The sequence below is a fragment of the Ranitomeya imitator genome, chromosome 6 (genome assembly GCF_032444005.1).
Source record: "Ranitomeya imitator isolate aRanImi1 chromosome 6, aRanImi1.pri, whole genome shotgun sequence".
Lineage (NCBI taxonomy): Eukaryota > Metazoa > Chordata > Amphibia > Anura > Dendrobatidae > Ranitomeya > Ranitomeya imitator.
Window position 1 is genome coordinate 506,571,837 of NC_091287.1, and position 19,231 is coordinate 506,591,067.

The 19,231-nt window shown below is 41.1% G+C and overlaps 1 protein-coding gene across 2 annotated transcripts in view; it reads left to right on the forward strand.

Annotated features, from left to right (window-relative positions):
• ZFPM2 (zinc finger protein, FOG family member 2) overlaps positions 1-19,231 on the forward strand; it is a 590,333-nt gene that overhangs the window by 238,804 nt on the left and 332,298 nt on the right. The window contains exon 4 of one of the 2 annotated variants that reach the window (XM_069731766.1): positions 6,082-6,620. The exons of the other annotated variant lie outside the window; for it this stretch is intronic. The gene's annotated coding sequence lies outside the window, so the exon portion shown is untranslated. The remainder of the gene's footprint in view (positions 1-6,081; positions 6,621-19,231) is intronic. 2 annotated transcript variants of the gene reach the window in all.

Below are 19,231 nucleotides of genomic sequence, written 5' to 3' on the forward strand. Positions count from 1 at the left end.
TCATAAAAAGCACATCAATTAATGTAGCAATACTAAAAGTCACTATCGACCCTTTACCTAGCCGTGCCGCACATGATGTTTTGAGGTGAAGCTCCTTGTCAATGCAAAGTATGAGATCTGATTTTGCTGTATGAGATGTTTCTTAGTGGGATCTTAGAGGTTAACATTTCATAATTTGCACTTACAAGAGGCAATACCCCAAAACACTGTGCCTGAGATTCTGGTTTGGCTTCAATCCTAAGTCATATGGCAAGGCTCGATAATGACTTTTAGGATTAACAAGCAAGGTGAAGGGAAGAGACGCATGTAAAGTACAGGGATCACTAAGAATAAATAACAACAAATCTTTATTAACATTTACAGCACTACAAAACTAAAATCATCCTGATCATCTTTACTATTTTTGGGTGATGCCCTCCTTTTTGTTGTTTGTGACTTTTAGGATGGCTACATTCAAGAGTTCAAGTCCTCTTCCTCTTTAAAGAGGCAATTTGCATATTTTCATATTCCAATAATTCAATATTTCCATTGCCCTGCATTATAAATTTTCAGAAATCATCTTTATTTTGCAGGTGATCAGTTTCCCTGCAGTGCCTCCATTGGAAAAAAGGAGGCATTGCATGGCATTTATTAAAATCAATGAGCTCCATGTTTAATGCATGGACACTAAGTCCTCCAGGGAGAGATGCTCTTGGTAGTTGCTCCTCACACATTGTAATTGATAGAGATCAAAATTTGGGGGGACTCTCCTTTATCTCATAATTTATATATATATATATATTGTGTAGAAATAAGATTACTCCCTTTAATTACTAGAGGAATTGGTTGCCCATTAAATGTCTGCAGTAAATACCTTCAGCTTTGAATGCTTCATCCGTAGTCTAGAAAATAAAAAATTTTGCATTCAATTTTTTGAACAGTACCATTTCCAGATGATTCGTTTTAGACATAAGAGGTATCATTATTGACACATGACAAAGATGTTGTCTCGGCAAGTTGCATATGGCCAAAATTACAATTATCCAAAGTATTTTTTTCCCATTCTGTAATCTCCACAATAAATGTTGCTGTCTGCTGGATAAGTTCACACATCGGATAAGGTCACAGTTCCATTTAGTGACAACTTCCAACAACATGAACTTGCAAGGCTGGATTTATTTAAGTCGGGAGGGATAAGATCACTGCTTGGCTAGTATGATTTATCAGGGTTTGACCGGAGTACTTGAGAAAAAAAATGTCATATTTCAACTTTATGTCCTCAGCGATACTTCAGTGCATTTTGTGTCTCAAGACTTCAGCATCGCGGTAGTAAAATTGAAAAAAAGGCTTTCCAATAAGTCAGCCTAACTCTGCCAAATGAGAGTAATAATATATTTTCTTGAACTACAGTACATTGTTCAAGAGCAATAGAAGCAGCATAAACATGGCGCTTTATCTAATGTGCAGATGCAACATTTACTTTAGATAAAATGCAGCGCGATTCATGATTTTTATTTCTTTCTTTTTTTTTTTCTTTTTTTTTTTATAGAGACCGCGAGGAATCGAATTACATTAATCTATCCTGCTGCCTTTGGGCATTCACCAAATTTCCAATTTACTTGCATATATTCTTAGCACAGGGGATTTACTGTACCGTTAGGAGCATTGCTCAATTGTTGCTGCTGACACAGGAGGTTCAGTTCTTTGCACACCGTGTTTCCTTGTGGTTCTTTATGGCCAATTACAATGGGCAAAAATGGAGAGAAAAATGTAGAAATTTGCGCGTGTTGAAGAACTTATCAGAAAGATTTTTTTTGGTCTGTTTAATGAGCAAATAAGAAAACAAATAAAAAGTTTTTGCAAAAAACTGAACTATTGGCTGAAAGATGGAATCAAAAGTATGTGGTTAGTGTTGTAGGTTGTGGAGATAGCACTCATACCCATTATAGTCTATGAGGCCATTCGCATTTCCAATTTTTTTCCTTGAACCAAGGGGTCCACACAAAATTGCGGAGACATATCCGATTTTGATCCAAATATTGGATCAAAATTGGCAAAGTAAGTCTATGGGTCTGTGAAAAAAATTGAGCCTAGTGCGGTTCGATTTTCACAAAATGTTAGATAGGATTATCAAAGTAGGATTGTCTTCTCGTTGGGCATGTTCTATCTGATAGTTAAGCTCGATTTAGGAAAGGAAACTCACTGATAAAGTTGAAAATGTTGACATAGTTTATTACTTTTTTGCCATTTATTGGTAAAACTTGGCATATTCTCTAATAGCTGCTGGATTATTCTGTACATCTGATGGTTGAACACTCAAGTTATCAGTCATCATCTCATCGGGCTGCGCTTCTGTATCTGAATAAGTCTGTGGTTGTGGATCTTTACAGCCAAGAGCACAAAACATTTGGAAGTGTAGATTATTGGGCTTTAGTAGAAATTATGGTTCATGATTATCTGCCATGTCAGTGACCACCAGAAGAATAGACAAAACACTAGTGTGTCAAATAATTGGGTTGTTTATGCCGGCCCAAAAATTCATTGTAATCGGCAGCACATCACGTCATGTGAACAGGAGATGTTCTGCTGATGACATGATGCTTTATGGGGACAAAGCAATTATACATTTTTGCATATCTTGGATTGATTTGAATTGATATATAGTATTTATAACATTGGTCAATCATATTTATATGTGGGTATCTGGGTATACACCTTTGACTAACGCCCTGGTACTGGTTGTCTCACCCCATGTAATTTTAATTATCTTGATCCAATAAAGCTGATGTGCTTTGATAATAATTGGCCTTTTTTTCATTTGTTTCTTTGTTGGCTTCTCAGCTACTGAATGTGTATGGTAAACGTTAAGGCTCATGCAGATGTTGATGGATCTAGGTTCAATCATGGACCACGATGTACCGGACCGGTACCAACCGGAATATGACAGCTTTCTATATTATTATGAGTCTGTCTTGCTTGGATCGAGAGACCCTCGGCCAGTTCGTGAATTGCTGTCCATGATCGAACCAAGATCCATAATAACCTAATATAAAAAAGGCTATTCTCTCCCTAGAAGAGCCCTCAGAAATTGCCCTACCTGTCAGCGTGTCTTGGCACCCTGGTTGTAGATGTGATTGTGCCCCCACTCAACATCGGTAGCACTGAAGGCCCTAGTGCACCCTTGACATACTAGACACTGGAAAATACACAAAAATCACACATATACATAGAAATTTTTTTATCTCATCAAAGGATAATAAAAGAAGCGGCACTCACCAGTTTGCTGAAAAAAGTGTCTTTAATGCAGCCTTAATCCATGCTTACAGGCTATTCAGACACGTTGCAGGTGATTGTGAGGGTGCGGGGAGTGAAGGAGGACGACGGCCGTTTCGTGCAATCAGCACTTCGACGGGTCCATGTGGGGGTAAAATGATGTCATTTCCTTTTAAAGGCAATATGCGCATCAAGGTAAATTACTGACATACATGTTTTTTTTTTTTTTTCATACATTTGCCAAATACTTATAATTTAAACATTGTCAGTAAAAATACTCAAATGCTTGTTGCAACACTATATGAGATTTATAGAATTTTATAGAAATACGGCCATATCCAATTTGTCGTTTAAGCCCAATGGCCCCTGTGCGTTAGTTTTTATAATCCATTTTCCTTCTTCTCTTAGGAGGAGTTTGTTGTGATCACGTCCCTGGGGTGGATATTTAACTAACTTAAGGCCAGCGAATTGTAACAGTTCAGGGTTACTTTCGTGTTTCTGCTGCATGTGCGTAATAAATCTCATGCATCCCTTTCCTGAGACTACAGAATTGTAGTGTTCTCGGAACCGTACAAATAGGGGCCGTATGGTTTTCCCTATGTAATAAAAATTACAGGGACAAAATATTACGTACACAACGAACTTACTTTTACAAGTTATGAAGTCGGTAACTTTTTGTGTCATACCTCCAATTCTTAGAGGATTATCTAATTTGTGCAGATGGCAGAATTTACAGTTTTTACATCTATAGTTCCCTTTAGGGGAATCTTTTTGTAGCCAATTATTATACGTTGGTAACAGTCTATTGTGGACCAGCAAGTCACTCAGATTTGTGGTGCGTTTGTATGCAAATTGCGGGTCGAGAGTGGTTAATTTCTGTAAATCTCTATCAGTTTGTAATATATGCCAGTTTTTTCTTACCGCAGCATATATCGCCTTATCCATTGGGCTATGGGTGAAGGTGAACGTAAATTTCCTAATGGCTACCTCTTCATGTGAAGGGGGAATGTTTTTGCGTTTTTTCAAGAGTTCAGCTTGGGTTAATTTTTCAGCACGTTTTTCCGCCTGTTCTAAGATATTTAGTGGATACCCCCTATTTGAAAAGCGAGTTTTAAGTTCTGCGACCTGTTGTCTGTAAATTTCATCGTTATTGTTTATTTTTCTCAGTCTGACCATCCTCTAAGAATTGGAGGTATGACACAAAAAGTTACCGACTTCATAACTTGTAAAAGTAAGTTCGTTGTGTACGTAATATTTTGTCCCTGTAATTTTTATTACATAGGGAAAACCATACGGCCCCTATTTGTACGGTTCCGAGAACACTACAATTCTGTAGTCTCAGGAAAGGGATGCATGAGATTTATTACGCACATGCAGCAGAAACACGAAAGTAACCCTGAACTGTTACAATTCGCTGGCCTTAAGTTAGTTAAATATCCACCCCAGGGACGTGATCACAACAAACTCCTCCTAAGAGAAGAAGGAAAATGGATTATAAAAACTAACGCACAGGGGCCATTGGGCTTAAACGACAAATTGGATATGGCCGTATTTCTATAAAATTCTATAAATCTCATATAGTGTTGCAACAAGCATTTGAGTATTTTTACTGACAATGTTTAAATTATAAGTATTTGGCAAATGTATGAAAAAAAACAAAAAAAACATGTATGTCAGTAATTTACCTTGATGCGCATATTGCCTTTAAAAGGAAATGACATCATTTTACCCCCACATGGACCCGTCGAAGTGCTGATTGCACGAAACGGCCGTCGTCCTCCTTCACTCCCCGCACCCTCACAATCACCTGCAACGTGTCTGAATAGCCTGTAAGCATGGATTAAGGCTGCATTAAAGACACTTTTTTCAGCAAACTGGTGAGTGCCGCTTCTTTTATTATCCTTTGATGAGATATGAAGATTACTGTTACTTATTGAGCAGAGCACCGTATCCAGTAGCTTTATCTGGAAAACGCAATTGGTATATATCGGTGAAATAAGCAAAGGGGCATAGCACCAGAAGGCGAGCCCTGGTGCTGTTCCAATCTTTATGTTTGTCATATAGAAATTTTTTTCACACAAAATACCCCTAGTGTGGAGAACCAATGGTCTTATAGGAAGGTGGGTAAATATGTAAAAGTCCTATATTGCTATAGGCCATCTAAACAGGATGTAGTCAAAGTGTGCAATCACACATAAGTAACAGTCCTCTCTTATCATCAGTGATGTAACAAACACAAATAAAGGACAAGTACGCCTCACGCATTTAATAGCCCTCTGTGTCTGTACTGTTACATATTCTGGCTGATAACTGGCTTATGTAGCTTTATATGAACACCCAATTTATTACATTATGGCTGGTCCGAACAATGAAAGCAATTGTTACCATTCACCTTTGGTGTCTCCCCTTTTTCCTCATAGATTGTAAGCTTGCGAGTAGGACTCTCATTCCTCTTGGTATGTGTTGATCTATGTGTTTTTTGTTTTGCTGTAATGCCTATTGTATGTACAAGTCCCCTCTAATATGTAAAGTGCTGCGGAATATGTTGGCGGCTGGCGCTATAGAAATAAAATTATTATTATTATTATTATTAAAGGACTTGGCAGATATATAAATGGCCTAGATAGATAATAAGTCCTATTCGTCTGAAGACTAAGGCCACTTCTAGATATATGTACCTGTTGAGTGAAAAAAGATGCCCAAGTTGCCTTGTGCTGAGGTAAATCGGTTCAGGGATAGCGTAGGGTCAAACGACCCTGATGAAGGAATCCGCTGACATTCCGAAACGCGTTGGTAATTGGCTCCCGCTGTGATCCGTACTCTCTTCAGGGGCACCACGCGACTGCCGATCACGTGACCCGAACAGCAGGAAGGTCCCGCCGAACATCGCGCAAGGATCTCTGACAGCACGAGCATCCGTGACTGGCCGGGACGGCGCTCGCAGAAGTTACTCAGGAACCCACAAGCAAACACAACTGCAGCAGATAAGTAACTTCATTTTATCACCACCGCTTGGAATCTACAGATTGTTCTAATTGATGCAGCTACTTGCACCGCAGGTACAAAGCAATAACTTTGCCACAATCCTTACGAGTCTCGGGTTTTTTTTTTAACTAATATCTTAATGGTTCTCAAGCCCATACTAGAGATGATCTAATTTTAGACGTATTATTAAGCACTCTGTCTGATATATTTATTTATACGTATAGATGAAGGAAAGGGGGTACTGCATATATTCAGATGCAACACAGTATATTTATACATAATAAACACCCCATTCTTTCCCTATCGTAGTTTGACCCTACACTATCCCTGAACGGATTTACCTCAGCACAAGGCAACTTGGGCATCTTTTTTTCACTCAACAGGTAACTAACATCAATAGTGGTTATTTAATGCAATGTGGTTCATAGCGCAGGTACATATATCTGGTTTACTGTAGTTTTTATTCCCTACGTGATATAGGGCTTTATCTGCAGCTGACCTCAAATGTTTTGCAATAGTGCCGCTACCTTACACTCTTCAAACTTGCTATAAGGCCACTTCTAGCTGTAGTTCAAACAACTTAGATGAACCAGGGAACAGATGTTTTGCAGATATCAATGTGGTAGCAATCCCATAACCATATAGCATAAGCACAAAAAAAGGGAAATTCCCAGAAATCGAACAGCAATAATGTGGGTACAATGATAGATATGAATATCAAATAGCCATAAAGAGTTATCCCACAAAGTTGCGGTAATTATGAGCCATTAGCTGCCTCTTGTTCCCAACGTGTTTCCCTGTTAACAGATGCAAGGGTTCATCAGGGGATACAGGGTTGAGGGCTAACAGTGTGGGTACAATGATAGAAATGAATATCAAATCGCCATAAAGAGTTATCCCACAAAGTTGTGGTAATTATCAGCCAATGGCTCTCTCATGTTCCCGATGCGTTTCCCCCTTAAGAGATGCAAGGGTTCATCAGGGGGTACAGGGTGGAGGCTTTCCATGTCCCCTCTTGGCCTAGATTAATGCTGCATGCGGCCGATCTTTATGACAATTGCATTGAAAATTTATTTTGCTGATACATTCTATTTTCTCCAGTGTCACTTTGCGCCATCAAGTCGCCATCCATCCCTTGTACTGTTTATTTGCTAGTAATATTAGACCTATCATTTTCCTTTCCGACCTTAGCAATAATTTTTGCAGGTTCTGTATCCCGTCACCAAATTTATTAAACGTTCCTCAGAAATTTAATAAACATATGCTCCAAACATAAATTATGAACACACTTAAGAAGTCTTTGTGATCTTCAATGGAACGTCTATAATCTATAAGGTCACAGCATCCACTAAGGTGAAACGGTATCTTTGTGGAAGTGCTTCTTTGTAGTGTAATGAGTCATTGCTTTTTGTGCTTTAAAGCTATCATAAGTCTTTGATTAATCACTGACTCGAAAGTATGCAACATCAACATAATAAGATAAGCAGCCTGCAATACTAACAGTGCTATCTCTGACCACTAATTAATTAGGCCAGTGGATAGTTCTCATCTGTTTTGTGCAAACATTTTTCAATCTTGAGATGTAAGCATTTTTGTAAAGTGCAGAACTGGTGAAAATTCAGACAATTTGTAATTTTATAAATGGTGCTAAGACGCCATGTATATCATTGTGGTCCTCCTCCGTCTTTATCTTTCATTCTCTATTCCTGTAGGTCAGTGTCGGCAGTGTACACTCCCTGACAGAAGATATGTCGCTTATCCATGTTATGTAAATAAAAGCTTATAACCTGACGTTAAATTCATCCATTGATTGTATAAATTATTCTTTTGATAGCTGAGACCCTCCGAAATGTGGTTTAGGTTAAGAAAATAAATTGGCATCAATGCAGAAATATTGATCAGTTAATGGACACAGAATGGTCAGATTTTGGCAAGACAAAAGTTTTGTCGCCCACAGAAAGTAATGTGATATTCAAACAAATAATTAACTTAACCCCTTAGCGACCGCCGATACGCCTTTTAACGGCGACCGCTAAGGGTACTTAAACCACAGCGCCGTTAATTAACGGCGCTGTGGAAAAAGTCCATAGCGCCCCCCAGAGGCCGATTTTCTCCGGGGTCTCGGCTGCCGAGGGTAGCCGAGACCCCAGAGAACATGATTCGGGGGGTTTTTAACCCACCCCGCATTTGCGATCGCCGGTAATTAACCGTTTACCGGCGATCGCAAAAAAAAAAAAGCGATCTCTTTTTAATTTCTCTGTCCTCCGATGTGATCGCACATCGGAGGACAGAGAAAAGGGGTCCCAGGTAGCCCCCCAATACTCACCTAGCTCCCCCGATGCTCCTCGTGTCTCCCGGTGGGCGCCGCCATCTTCAAAATGGCGGGCGCATGCGCAGTGCGCCCGCCGGCCGGCACCGGGAGAATCTTTGGGGTCTCGGCTGCCGGGGGTAGCCGAGACCCCTAAGAGCACGATCGGGGTCGGTATTACCGACCCCTGTTTTGCGATCGCCAGTAATTAACTGTTTACCGGCGACCGCAAAAAAAAAAAAAAGTAAAGTGTAATTCTCTGTCCTCTGATGTGATCGCACATCAGAGGACAGAGAAATAGGGGGATTCGGGGACCCTAGCATACTCACCTAGGTCCCTGGATCCTCTTGCTGCTCCTCCTGGCCGCCGGCAGCAGAACATGGCGGACGCATGCCCAGTACGCCCGCCATCTGTCTCCATCTGCCGGCCGGCAGGAGAACAGCAGTTGGGGCTAAAATTAGGGTTAGGGTTAGGGTTAGGGGTAGGGTTAGGGTTAGGGTTAGGGTTAGGGGTAGGGTTTGGGGGTAGGGGTAGGGTTAGGGTTAGGGTTAGGGTTAGGGGTAGGGTTAGGTTAGGGGTAGGGTTAGGGGTAGGGTTAGGTTAGGGGTAGGGTTAGGGTTAGGTTAGGGGTAGGGTTTAGGGGTAGGGTTAGGTTAGGGTTAGGGGTAGGGTTAGGGGTAGGGTTAGGTTAGGGGTAGGGCTAGGGTTAGGGCTAGGGTTGGGGCTAAATTTAGGGTTAGGGTTGGGGCTAAATTTAGGGTTAGGGTTGGGGCTAAACTTAGGGTTAGGCTTCTTTCACACTTACGTCGGTACGGGGCCGTCGCAATGCGTCGGCCCGACATACCGACGCACGTTGTGAAAATTGTGCACAACGTGGGCAGCAGCTGTAGTTTTTCAACACATCCGCTGCCCAATCTATGTCCTGGGGAGGAGGGGGCAGAGTTACGGCCACGCATGCGCGGTCAGAAATGGCGGATGCGATGTACAAAAAAACGTTTCATTGAACGTTTTTTTGTGCCGACGCTCCGCCAAAACACAACTGATCCAGTGCACGACGGACGCGACGTGTGGCCATCCATCACGATCCGTTGGCAATACAAGTCTATGGGCAAAAAACGCATCCTGCGGGCACATTTGCAGGATCCGTTTCTTGTCCAAAACGACGGATTGCGACGGAATGCCAAACGACGCAAGTGTGAAAGTAGCCCTAGAGCTAGGGTTAGAGTTGGGGCTAAAGTTAGGGCTAGGGTTGGGGCTAAAGTTAGGGTTAGAGCTGGGATTAGGGTTAGGGTTTGGATTAGGGTTCGTATTAGGGTTAGGGTTGGCATTAGGGTTACGCTTGGGATTAGGGTTAGGTTTGGGATTAGGGTTAAGGTTAGGGTTGTGATTAGGGGTGTATTGGGATTAGGGTTAGGTTTGAGGTTAGGGTTGAGATTAGGATTAGGGGTGTGTTGGATTTAGGGTTTTGATTAGGGTTATGGTTAGGGTTGACATTAGGGTTGTTTTGGGGTAAGGGTTGTGATTATGGTTAGGGTTAGTGATTAGGATTATGGATGAGGTTGGGATTAGGGTTAGGGGTGTGTTGGGGTTAGGGTTGGAGCTAGAATTGGGGGGTTTCCACTGTTTAGGTACATCAGGGGGTCTCCAAACATGACAGCCAATTTTGCGCTCAAAAAGTCAAATGGTGCTCCCTCCCTTCTGAGCTCTGCCGTGCGCCCAAACAGTGGGTTACCCCCACATATGGGGCATCAGCATACTCGGGATAAATTGGACAACAACTTCTGGGGTCCAATTTCTCTTGTTACCCTTGTGAAAATAAAAACTTGGGGGCTACAAAATCTTTTTTGTGAAAAAAATAATATTTTTTATTTTCACGACTCTGCATTTTAAACTTCTGTGAAGCACTTGGGCATTCAAAGTTCTCACCACACATCTAGATAAGTTCCTTGGGGGGTCTAGTTTCCAAAATGGGGTCACTTGTGGGGGGTTACTACAGTTTAGGTACATCAGGGGCTCTGCAATCGCAACATAATGCCCACAGACCATTCTATCAAAGTCTGCATTCCAAAAAGGCGCTCCTTCCCTTCCGAGCTCTGCCGTGCGCCCAAACAGTGGTTTACCCCCACATATGGTGCATCAGCGTACTCGGGATAAATTGGACAACAACTATTGCAGTCCAATTTCTCCTGTTACCCTTGTGAAAATAAAAACTTGGGGGCTACAATATCTTTTTTGTGGAAAAAAAAATATTTTTTATTTTCACGACTCTGCATTCTAAACTTCTGTGAAGCACTTGGGCATTCAAAGTTCTCACCACACATCTAGATAAGTTCCTTGGGGGGTCTAGTTTCCAAAATGGGGTCACTTGGGGAGGGTTTCTACTGGTTAGGTACATCAGGGGCTCTGCAAACGCAACATAATACCCGCAGACCATTCTATCAAAGTCTGCATTCCAAAACGGCGCTCCTTCCTTCCGAGCTCTGCCGTGCGCCCAAACAGTGGTTTACCCCCACATATGGGGTACCAGCATACTCAGGACAAATTGGACAACAACTTTTGGGGTCCAATTTCTCTTGTTACCCTTGTGAAAATAAAAATTTGGTGGCTAAAAAATCTTTTTTGTGGAAAAAAAAATATTTTTTATTTTCTTGGCTCTGCATTATAAACTTCTGTGAAGCACTTGGGCATTCAAGGTTCTCACCACACATCTAGATAAGTTCCATGGGGGGTCTAGTTTCCAAAATGGGGTCACTTGTGGGGGATTTCTACTGTTTAGGCACATCAGGGGCTCTCCAAACGCGACATGGCGTCCGATCTCAATTCCAGCCAATTCTACATTGAGAAAGTAAAACGGCACTCTTTCTCTTCCAAGCTCTGCGGTGCGCCCAAACAGTGGTTTACCCCCACATATTGGGTATCGACGTACTCAGGAGAAATTGCACAACAACTTTAGTGGTCTAATTTCTCCTGTTACCCTTGTGAAAATAAAAATATGTGGGCAAAAAGATCATTTTTGTAGAAAAAATGCAATTTTTTTTTTTCACGGCTCTACGTTATAAACTTCTGTGAAGCACATGGGGGTTCAAAGTGCTCGCCACACATCTAGATAAGTTCCTTAAGGGGTCTAGTTTCCAAAATGGTGTCACTTGTGGGGAGTTTCCACTGTTTAGGTACATCAGGGGCTCTCTAAATGTGACATGGTGTCCGATCTCAATTCCAGCCAATTCTGCATTGAAAAAGTCAAACGGCGCTCCTTCACTTCTAAGTTCTGCGGTGCGCCCTAACAGTGGTTTACCCCCACATATGGGGTATTGGCGTATTCAGGAGAAATTGCATAACAAAATTTATGGTTACATTTCTGTTTTTACACTTGTGAAAATAAAAAAAATGGTTCTGAATTAAGATGTTTGCAAAAAAAAGTTAAATGTTCATTTTTTCCTTCCACATTGTTTCAGTTCCTGTGAAGCACGTAAAGGGTTAATAAACTTCTTGAATGTGGTTTTGAGAACCTTGAGGGGTGTAGTTTTTAGAATGGTGTCACACTTCATTATTTTCTATCATATAGACCCCTCAAAATGACTTCAAATGTGATGTGGTCCCTAAAAAAAAATGGTGTTGTAAAAATGAGAAATTGCTGGTCAACTTTTAACCCTTATAACTCCCTAACAAAAAAAAATTTTGTTTCCAAAATTGTGCTGATGTAAAGTAGACATGTGGGAAATGTTATTTATTAACTATTTTTCATGACATATCTCTCTGATTTAAGGGCATAAAAATACAAAGTTTGAAAATTGCAAAATTTTAAAAATTTTCGCCATATTTCCGTTTTTTTCATAAATAATCGCAAGTAATATCGAAGAAATGTTACCACTAACATGAAGTACAATATGTCACGAAAAAACAATCTCAGAATCAGTGGGATCCGTTGAAGCGTTCCAGAGTTATAACCTCATAAAGTGACAGTGGTCAGAATTGCAAAAATTGGCCTGGTCATTAAGTACCAAATTGGCTCTGTCACTAAGGGGTTAAAATACAAATATATGTTGCATAACATTGGTGAATGTAACCCCAGAACATGATCTTTCCACCACCAAATTTAACTGTTTTCTACATGTATTTTGGATCCATACGGGCTCCAGTAGGTCTCCTGCAGTATTTGCGGCGGCTGTGGTGTAATTCTACTGAAGATTCATCAGAAAAATCCACCTTCTGCCACTTTTCCAGCATCTATCTATTTAGCAGGCTGTGGGACTTTGCAAGTGCCACACGGTTTTTTATTTGCCTTTTGTTTAGTGCTGGCTTCTGGGCACTGATTCGACCATGGAGGCGATTTCGAGACAGAATCCTACAAACTGTTCTAGTTGACACAGGGACTTGAGGTGACCAGGCCTGTTGGAGCCCTGCTGCAGTGGAAGAGGGGTTTGCTTTGGATTTTCTAACCAACAAATGTTCCTCCTGAGCAGTTGTCTTGCGGGGTCTGCTAGACCTGGGCTTGTCAAACACATCTCCAGTCTCTTCAAATCTTTTTTAATTCTTTGTACTTGACGCTGAGACACATTAAAGGTGCCAGCCACCTCTGCAGTGGATCTGGTCTTCAGCCTCTTGATAATCCAGGCTTTGGTCACAGAGTGAATTTTTGGCATGTTGTCAGAGCTCAAGTTGCAGTTCAAGTGAAGGTCTGGGGTGCTGGGTTTCTTTATATACACACACACTAATTAACCGATCATTTACTGAGCATAGGTGATGATGTAAACTAGGATTGGGTGCATTATATGACCAGGCGACAAAACTTTTGTCCTTCCAAAATCTGACCATTCTGTGTCCATTAACTGATCAATATTTCTGCATTGATGACAATTCATTTTGTTAACCTAAACCACATTTCAGAGGGTTTCAGCTTTCAAAAGAATAATTTATACAACCAATGGATGAATTTAACATCAGGTTATAAGCTTTTATTTACATAACATGGATAAGCGACATAACTTCTGTTAGGGAGTGTACAGTTATATTGCAGTGTATGCATTTGTAGAGTGATATTATTTCAGCAGAATTGATATTGGCATTATTTGGCACTATTACTTATTACTGTGCAGTCTATGGTGGTAATAATTCTGTACAGTGTTATTTAGGCAACTATGTGGCAGTATTATGGGAAATATGATGCAACACTATTATTAAAATATATAAGTATTTACGCCCTGTATGGTATCGCTCTAGGAGCTAGAGTCTAGGTGCACTGTATGGAAGCTTTAATTTTATGTCATATGCTCCATATGGGCACCGCTGACAGAAGGTGCTACACAGGTCACCTAAAAAATAGAAAAGTCTAGCTCAATCACCACTGGATGCACAGATCACACAGTTTCTACGCAATAATGAGGGGGAAGTGAAAAGCCTTCCAGCTCCCATGATCCAGTAGAATATGAGAAAAATTTATTGAGTATTCCACAAAGCTATGATCAAGACACAAATGCAGAAAATGCAACTCATTTCAGATCATAGAATAATAAAATATTAGAGTTGGAAGGGACCTCCAGGGTCATCATGTCCAACCCACTGCTCAATGCAGGATTCACAAAACCATCTCAGACAGATGTCTGTCCAGCCTCTGAAGACTTCCATTGAAGGAGAACTCACCACCTCTCATGGCAGCCTGTTCCACTGATAGATCGCCCTAACTGTCAAAAAGTTTGTTCTAAAATTTAATCTGTGTCTTATCCTCTTCAGTTTAATTCCATTGCTTCTTGTAGTAATCTATTAGCAGGTACGGACTGAGGCTGAAATTCAGCCCTGGCATTTGAAATCATACAGGCCCATGCTGTCCCCACCTTCGAGCACCAGGTAGGATATATTATTAACATTACCCTGGATGGAGGAAAGGAAGATTTATTACAAGACCAATATTTCTAATGATACCCATGGCCTGCTTGGGTAAGTGACAGAGTCATCGACTTTGTGTTCCATCACAACTATTAACTGTATGGGTGTCTTGAGAACACAGATTCTGCTAGCAACGTAGCAGACAAGGTTGCCTATGACCAAACAGGCCCTACTGACATTTACCAGAATTGCCAGATGGCCAGTCCAGCCCTGGCTAATAGGTCTCCTTTTAGCCTTCTTTTTTGCCAGCTAAACATTCCCAGATCCTTTCACTGTTCCATATAGGACATACTTTGCAGTCCGCTCACCATCCTGGTAGCTCTTCTCTGAACTTGCTTCACTTATGATCCTTCTTTATAGCAATGATATGAAGAATGATCATAAGTGATCTGAAACTCATTGCGTTTTTTGGTACTTGCGTCTTGTTCATATCTTTCAAGAAAACAGAATAAAGCCATCTCGTACTTTATTGGATCATGGGAACTAGATGTTTTTTCACTTTTCCACCTTTCAAGAAAAGGTTACAAATAATCAGTAATCTGTGGTTGGCCTCTTCCCTTTTAAGTTGTCATTTCTTAAAGGAATTTTCATTTAGGCTTCTTCAGTTTTGCTCTGAATTCATTTTTAAGTAAGTTTGTCGGAATAATATGACTGTTCAAACCAAGCACAGGCATGCCTGAGAATTTCTGTACACCTTTCCATCTACTTGTTTTCCATCTATTTCAGGCCCCCATCTTCCTTGATTAATAATTTTACAGGAGCCAGTGATGTTCAGAGATAGGTGGAGGTGGGAAGGTTCACTGAACTAAATGTCCACACCAACAGGACCCGTGCATGGTGTGAAGGTCATTTAGTCCTGACGAATTCTCTTTATGGTCTGCGTCCATTTTGCAAAAAATCATTTCAGGTTTTTTTTATCCTTATGATGGTTAATTTTTCATTTGGGTGTCATCCTTTTTCCAAACATCCAAGTTTCCAAAATTTTTCTAGCAATTGATTGAATAATAATAATAACAATAATAATAAAAGTAAAGCAAACAGCTCATGTATACCATCTGTATGCGGTCTCTTTTTTTGCAGTTTATAGCAGTTTCATTATCATCAGAGGAAGGATTACTAAGACAGCTATCACCTCTATATACTGATGATAACACAAGGTCTACCAATCACAGTAGGTAATGTCATAGCTCCACCTCCCTTTCACAATCACCCTTTCACATGCTTGTCGTATGTTTCGAAACAAAAGATAAGGTCTGAGTTGGTACATTGCTGCTAATGGAAGTTGGGAGTAGGGTTGAGCGAAACGGATCGGCCATTTTCAGAAGTCGCCGACTTTTGGCAAAGTCGGGTTTCATGAAACCCGACCCGACCCCTATGTGGGATCGGCCATGAAGTCGGCGATCTTCTGAATCTGGTATCGGAATTCCGATCCCGAGTTCCGATATGTTTGCAATATCGGAAATCGGTATCGGAATCCATATTTAAGTGTAAAATAAAGAATTAAAATAAAAAATATCGCCATACTTACCCTCTGACGCGCCCTGGTACTAACCGGCAGCCTTTCTTCCTTCGAATCAGCGCTTGCAGGACCTTGCGGTGACGTCGCGGCTTGTGATTGGTCGCGCGACCGCCCATGTGACCGCTCGCGCGACCAATCACAAGCCGCGACGTCACCGCAAGGTCCTGCAAGCGCTGATTCTTAGGAAGGAAGGCTGCCGGAAAGAAGCAGGGCGCGTCCGAGGGTGAGTATATACCAATCACAAGCCGCGACATCACCGCAAGGTCCTGCAAGCGCTGATTCGAAGGGAGGAAGGTGCCCGGTTAGTACCAGGGCGCGTCCAAGGGTGAGTATAGCGATATTTTTTATTTTAATTCTTTATTTTACACTTAAATATGTATCGCAGGGCCTGAAGGAGAGTTTCCTCTCCTTCAGACCCTGGGAACCATTGGAAACCCAATGCACTGCATTGGGTTTAGGGGTTTCGGCCGACCCCGACCCCGACTTTTTAATAGGATGGCCGATTTCACTCGAACCGACTTTTGAAAACGTCGGGTTTCGTGAAACCCGACCCGATCCTATAAAAGTAAAAATCGCTCAACCCTAGTTGGGAGTATACAACAGTCGGCGTCTGCACAATAAATAAAAAAAACAGCGTGGGTTCCCCTTTATTTTCGATAACCATCAAGGCAAAACTGACAGTTGCGGACTGCAACCCTCAGCTGTCAGCTTTATCATGTTTGGTTATGAAGAATAGAGGAGTCCACACTCAGGTTTATTAAATTACATTTTTGACAACTAGCCAAGCTAAAGCAGACAGCTAGGGGATGGTATTCTCAGGCTAATAAGGGGACATGGATATTCTCCCCCTCAGCCTAAAAATAGCAGTGTGAAGCCGCCCCAGAAAAGGCGCAACTATTAGATGCACCAATTCTGGTTCTTTGCCCAGTTCTTCCCATTTACTCTTTGGCAATGGCAAGTGGAGTTCATATACAGGTCCTTCTCAAAAAATTAGCATATAGTGTTAAATTTCATTATTTACCATAATGTAATGATTACAATTAAACTTTCATATATTATAGATTCATTATCCACCAACTGAAATTTGTCAGGTCTTTTATTGTTTTAATACTGATGATTTTGGCATACAACTCCTGATAACCCAAAAAACCTGTCTCAATAAATTAGCATATTTCACCCATCCAATCAAATAAAAGTGTTTTTTAATAACAAACAAAAAAACCATCAAATAATAATGTTCAGTTATGCACTCAATACTTGGTCGGGAATCCTTTGGCAGAAATGACTGCTTCAATGCGGCGTGGCATGGAGGCAATCAGCCTGTGACACTGCTGAGATGTTATGGAGGCCCAGGATGCTTCAATAGCGGCCTTAAGCTCATCCAGAGTGTTGGGTCTTGCGTCTCTCAACTTTCTCTTCACAATATCCCACAGATTCTCTATGGGGTTCAGGTCAGGAGAGTTGGCAGGCCAATTGCACACAGTAATACCATGGTCAGTAAACCATTTACCAGTGGTTTTGGCACTGTGAGCAGGTGCCAGGTCATGCTGAAAAATGAAATCTTCATCTCCATAAAGCATTTCAGCCGATGGAAGCATGAAGTGCTCCAAAATCTCCTGATAGCTAGCTGCATTGACCCTGCCCTTGATGAAACACAGTGGACCAACACCAGCAGCTGACATGGCACCCCACACCATCACTGACTGTGGGTACTTGACACTGGACTTCAGGCATTTTGGCATTTCCTTCTCCCCAGTCTTCCTCCAGACTCTGGCACCTTGATTTCCGAATGACATGCAAAATTTGCTTTCATCAGAAAAAAGTACTTGGGACCACTTAGCAACAGTCCAGTGCTGCTTCTCTGTAGCCCAGGTCAGGCGCCTCTGCCGCTGTTTATGGTTCAAAAGTGGCTTTACCTGGGGAATGCGGCACCTGTAGCCCATTTCCTGCACACGCCTGTGCACGGTGGCTCTGGATGTTTCCACACCAGACTCAGTCCACTGCTTCCTCAGGTTCCCCAAGGTCTGGAATCGGTCCTTCTCCACAATCTTCCTCAGGGTCCGGTCTCCTCTTCTCGTTGTACAGTGTTTTCTGCCACATTGTTTCCTTCCAACAGACTTACCATTGAGGTGCCTTGATACAGCACTCTGGGAACAGCCTATTTGTTGAGAAATTTCTTTCTGGGTCTTACCCTCTTGCTTGAGGGTGTCAATGATGGCCTTCTTGACATCTGTCAGGTCGCTAGTCTTACCCATGATGGGGGTTTTGAGTAATGAACCAGGCAGGGAGTTTATAAAAGCCTCAGGTATCTTTTGCATGTGTTTAGAGTTAATTAGTTGATTCAGAAGATTAGGGTAATAGGTCGTTTAGAGAACCTTTTCTTGATATGCTAATTTATTGAGACAGGTTTTTTGGGTTATCAGGAGTTGTATGCCAAAATCATCAGTATTAAAACAATAAAAGACCTGACAAATTTCAGTTGGTGGATAATGAATCTATAATATATGAAAGTTTAATTGTAATCATTACATTATGGTAAATAATGAAATTTAACACTATATGCTAATTTTTTGAGAAGGACCTGTATTTGGAGTTGATGTCACCTTTGTATTTTCAGGTGACATCAAGCCCACAGGTTAGTAATGGAGAGGCGTCTTTCCACAGGACCGGTATGTGGTGTGTGCCAGAATTTGGACACCAACTGGTCCTAAAGTTATCCTCATTCAATGCAATTTAACTAGAAATTATTTTATTTTATATACAGTATATATAAATTTTAAACATGAAGTCACAAAGTTTTAGTTGAATAATGTAAATAATTTAACCTTATAATTGACACTTTAAAAATGAAATATAATTACGGTACTTCCTAAGAATCTTTCTTTGACGAATGCAATACTAGAAGTCATTCAGCATTATAACACTTTTACATTTCATTTTGTCCCTTCATTAATTGTGGCACCTAGATTGCCTTCTTCTGTCACTGATAACTGATTCTGTTTTGGGAAAGATTATTATATTTTGCATTGATAATATAAATTACCTGGCGGACTTGACTAAGTCGAAAACTTGAGGCTGAACCTTTCAGTTGCATGAAAAGTGTATGAGTATAACATTGGGGCTCATGCAACCATATCAGTTCCACACTGATAAACTAATACTTTATTTGGCTCTATAAATTTCAACTTGGCTTCCCGATTTGCCGAGTAGCTTTTGAAGTCTAAATTAAGAAACTGGAAAATCCCATTGATAAATGCTTAATACTTCTACTGATCCCCTCGGAG